The sequence below is a fragment of the Glycine soja genome, chromosome 15 (genome assembly GCF_004193775.1).
Source record: "Glycine soja cultivar W05 chromosome 15, ASM419377v2, whole genome shotgun sequence".
Classification (NCBI taxonomy): Eukaryota; Viridiplantae; Streptophyta; class Magnoliopsida; order Fabales; family Fabaceae; genus Glycine; species Glycine soja.
In genome coordinates, this window is record NC_041016.1 from 16,722,393 (window position 1) to 16,727,367 (window position 4,975).

Consider the following 4,975-nt stretch of genomic DNA (forward strand, 5'->3'; position numbering starts at 1 on the left):
ACAAAAACACACCCCCACCCACATACACACACACACACAGCCACACACACACACACACACACACACAACCGCACACAGAAAATACTAGTACTATAGAAACGTTAAGGCAGTTTGCCTTTAGCATAAGATTAACGAACAAGATATCTAAGCAGCAACTTTTCCCTTTCCTCCTTCCCTTCCCTACTTAATCTCCACTGCCTAATTCTCCTAATTAACTCAATAAACGGCTAAGGGCCAAGGAAACTTTTACCATTCTCCCTAGCTAGTTCAGTTTCCATCACCAGCAGCTTTCAGGTAATTAAGTGTCTCACCACCATCACCAGAGTGGCCACTAGAGTTTCCTCTTCTGCCTTCACTAGAGATTCCAATATCTTGCTTGCCACTACCGATGCGTACAAAGTCCGGAAACCCTCCTCCGGTTCCTATGGTTACATTGCCTCCAACATTAGTGGCTTCACTTTGCAGCATGTGGAGGCCTTGACTTCCACTGGAACTCATGCCAAGTTGGTTGTGCATGCCTTGCTGCTGTTGAAGCACTGAGAAAGGCTGTTGCAGTGATATCCCCAAGAGTATGATGTACCTGACCAGCCAATGGAGATGGTTGTGGTTGAGAATCAGCTATTGCAGCTAGGTACACGAGATTTCTCTGCAGCCTTGATTGGTTCCTGAAATAATGAGAAGAGGATCATTATGATGTTTTAGGACCACATCAAAAGGAACAAAAAAGGAGCAAGAATCTGATGCTAAGATGTTAAGGGCAAAATCCAATAATTGTTTTGGCTTTCTATCTCAAGGCAAGAAAGGAGAATTTTGATTTCTAGAAGAAACTTTTTTGGTTTATCTAATTAAGCAACACCTCCTTAATGAAGTCCAAGTTCATGAATGAACAACCACTGGGTGTAGTGGCTTCCTCTGCCTTCTTCTTCAACTCCACGATCTTTTGTCTCATTTTGTTTCCTTTCTCTCCCGCCATGAAGTCATTGACCAGCTTTTCCACCTCTTCTCTCTTCACATTGGTATCAATTTCAATCCCAATTTCCCATTCTTTGCAGATATATCTGCAGTTTGTTGGCTGATCTGCAAAGAATGGCTAACACAGCATTGGTACTCATGATACACATAGACCCTCATGATACACACACACACACACACACACACACACACACACACACACACACACACACACACACACACACACACAAACATACACACATATACCCAACTACAATAATAAAGCATAAGCACCCTTGAAACCCAACATTTGAAATTAGTTACATAAACAACTGTTGATGTCTATATTTGTCTGTAATTGAATTTTACCTTTTGTATGTTCTTGTATGTGATCAATGTAATTTGCTATATAAACAATTGTTGTTCATGGTGAGTGAACCTTAGATTCCCGTTTGAGACTGAATGCAATGACTCTTGCAGACAGTTTGCATTAGTCATTGTATTTAGTCTTGAATTGTCCGTTTGGACAGTTTGGGGAGACTGGTATTTTTATGTTAGATTCATTCGTGAAGGTTATTATTATTTTCATTAATTTGATTAAATTTTGGTTCAATGCATTTCAAGTTGTTCTCCGAGTGCATACTTGATTATCGTGAAATTCATTTGACCGATGTCATGTCGTGTACTTGGAGACCAATGCGAAATGCTGCCGAAATTTAGTCAAATTTTTGTAAATAATGATAACCCTGACGTTTGAAGCTAACTTAAAAGACTGTTTTCCTAAATGGGATAGGGCCACACCTATAAATAAAAAAGTGAGATTTTCATGCATGGAATTGCTTAGATGGATCGAAGTTGGATGAATGAAAGTCGCATGAGCCCAGAATATAAGGATGGCGTCGAACAGTTCTTGAAATTTGCTTCAGAAAGAGGTCGACCGAATGAATAAGGAAAATATTATTGTCCTTGCATCAACTGTTTGAATGGAAGACGACAATTACTCGATGACATACGGGACCATCTATTGTGTGATGGGATTAAGAAGAATTACACAATGTGGATATGGCATGGTGAAGTCACAGACATGCAAAGTGGGTCCCAATCTAAACCGTTTGATGTAGAAATGGGAGATCGGTTAGAGGGCATGATTCGTGACTTTGGACAAGAGTCTTTCTAGCAAGCACACGCCCCTGTGTATGAAGGATTGCAGAGTGATTCTAAGAAGCCATTGTATACAGGGTGCAAGAATTCCTTAACCCTGTTGTCTGCTGTGTTAAGTCTGGTTAATGTGAAGGCTAGGTATGGGTGGAGTGACAAAAGTTTCACATCACTGCTTGAGGTAGTGCACAATCTGCTTCCAGAGGACAACACATTGCCTAAAAGTTACTATAAGGCAAAAAAGATATTGTGTCCGATGGGTATGGAGTATCAGAAGATTCATGCTTGCCCCAATGATTGCATACTGTACAGGCATGAATTCCAAGAAATGTCCAAATGCCCTATCTGTGGGACTTCACGGTACAAAGTGAAGGATGAAGAAGAAAGTAGTTCTGATGAAAACTCCAACAAGGGCCCCCCAGCGCAGGTTTTGTGGTATCTTCTAATCATTCCAAGGTTTAAGCGTCTTTTTTCTAATGAGGATGACGCAAAAGACCTTACATGGCATGCAAATGAAAGGATTTCTGATGGAATGGTCCGTCATCCGGCTGATTGCTCGCAGTGGAAGAAGATTGATGGTTTGTATCCGAACTTCGGGAAAGAGCCAAGAAATCTTAGACTTGGGCTAGCCAGTGATGGAATGAATCCATATGGCACCTTGAGCACTCAACACAGTTCATGGCCAGTTCTGCTAGTAATTTACAATTTGCCTCCTTGGTTGTGCATGAAGCGAAAATACATGATGTTGTCTATGATGATATCGGGCCTAAGATAGCCAGGAAATGACATTGATGTTTATCTAAGTCCGTTGGTTGAAGATCTGAGAAAGTTGTGGGACGAGGGGGTTGTAGTGTTTGATGCATTTCGCAAGGAGACCTTTGAAATACGTGCAATGTTTTTTTGTACCATTAATGACTTTCCAGCATATGGGAATCTCAACGGTTACAGTGTTAAGGGACATCATGCATGCCCCATCTGTGAAGAAAACACAAGTTACATACAACTTAAACATGGGAGAAAAACAGTCTATAGTAGGCATCACAGCTTTCTAACACCCAATCATCCTTACAGACGACTGAAAAAAGCTTTTAATGGAAGTCAAGAGCATGATATTTCGCCAATACCTTTGACTGGTGAGCAAGTATATCAGCGAGTTCAACACCTGAATACTGTATTTGGGAAGACCCAAAAGAAGGATAAAAGTCAGAGTTGCATATGGAAGAAGAGGTCCATTTTCTTTGATCTTCCGTACTGGTGTGATCTTGATGTTAGACATTGTATTGATGTTATGCATGTGGAGAAAAATGTTTGTGACAGTGTGATTGGGACGCTCCTTAACATTCAAGGCAAGACGAAGGATGGCTTGAATACCCATCAAGATCTAGCTGATATAGGTATACGATCACAGTTGCATCCAAGGTCTGATGGGAAGAAAATTTACTTGCCCCCAGCCTGCCATACTTTGTCCAAGAAGGAGAAGATAAGTTTTTGTCAGTGTCTTCGTCGGGTGAAGGTTCCACAAGGATACTCTTCAAATATTAAGAGCCTTGTGCAGTTGAAGGAGCTTAAGCTTGTAGGGTTAAAGTCTCATGATTATCACGTGCTTATGCAACAATTGTTAGCCGTGGCTTTACGAGACATCTTGCCAAACAAAGTCAGGTTAGCGATAACTCACCTGTGCTTTTTCTTCCATGCTATATGTAGCAAAGTCATTGATCCAGTCAAGTTTGATGAGTTGGAAAATGAGGCCACAATTATACTGTGCCAGTTGGAGATGTATTTTCCCCCTGCTTTCTTTGACATCATTATTCACTTGATTGTGCATCTGGTCAGAGAAATCAAATGTTGTGGTCTTATTTATCTACGGTGGATGTACCCGGTTGAGCGATACATGAAGATCTTAAAAGGGTATACAAAGAATCTATATCATCCAGAGGCATCTATTGTTGAGAGGTACATTGCAGAAGAAGCCATTGAATTTTGTTGAGAATACTTAGAGAAGGCTAAACCTGTTGGGCTTCCTGAGTCTCGGCATGATGACAGAGTGGGTGGCAAGGGTTCAAGAGGACTGCATGTGATCACTCCAAGTGTAGAAGATTTGTTACAAGCTCACTTGCATGTCTTGAACAACAGTAATGAAGTTTTGCCATACATAGTTAAGCATGAAGCTTTAGTCAAACAGAGTAATCCGAAAATGTCAAAGAATTGGGTGTTGAAAAAGCATAACAAGACTTTCTGTGATTGGTTTAAAGATACAATCTTTGCAGATAAGAATGCTTCAGAAACATTAAGAAAGCTAGCAGATGGGCCTAAAAGAAATGTTATAACCTGGCAAGGATACGACATAAACAAGTATTACACAAAAGCACAAGATGACAAAAGTACAATGCAGAACAGCGGGGTCACCCTAAGGGTTGAATCTCAACACTTTTCAAATGTCAATGACGCCAATCCCTGTGTAGCTTCCATCCCTTACTTTGAATTCATTGATGAAATTTGGGAGCTTAACTATGTGAAATTTACGGTATGTGTTTTCAAATGTAAATGGGTTGACAGCAACACCGGTGTGCGCACCGATGATATAGGATTTATGTTGGTAGACCTAAAGAAACTTGGTTACCACAATGACCCTTTCATCATGGCAGAACAAGCTAGACAAGTATTTTACGTGCAAGACCCTTGTGATGAAAGGTGGTGAGTGGTTCTACAGGAAAAAACAATTGGTGTTAATGTAGAAGATGATGATTCATACATGGACACCTATGTTAGTCCTTTGATCGCTCAAATTACTCCTAACATTGTCGGAGAAGAAGAAGCTGACGACGTTCATGCTAATCGAAATGATCATGATGAAGGAGAATTGATT

At 40.6% G+C, this 4,975-nt stretch overlaps 1 pseudogene; it reads right to left on the reverse strand.

Moving 5' to 3' along the window:
• Positions 1-221: 221 nt before the first annotated feature.
• On the reverse strand, positions 222-3,802 carry LOC114385896 (annotated as a pseudogene).
• Between the last annotated feature and the right edge of the window lie 1,173 nt (positions 3,803-4,975).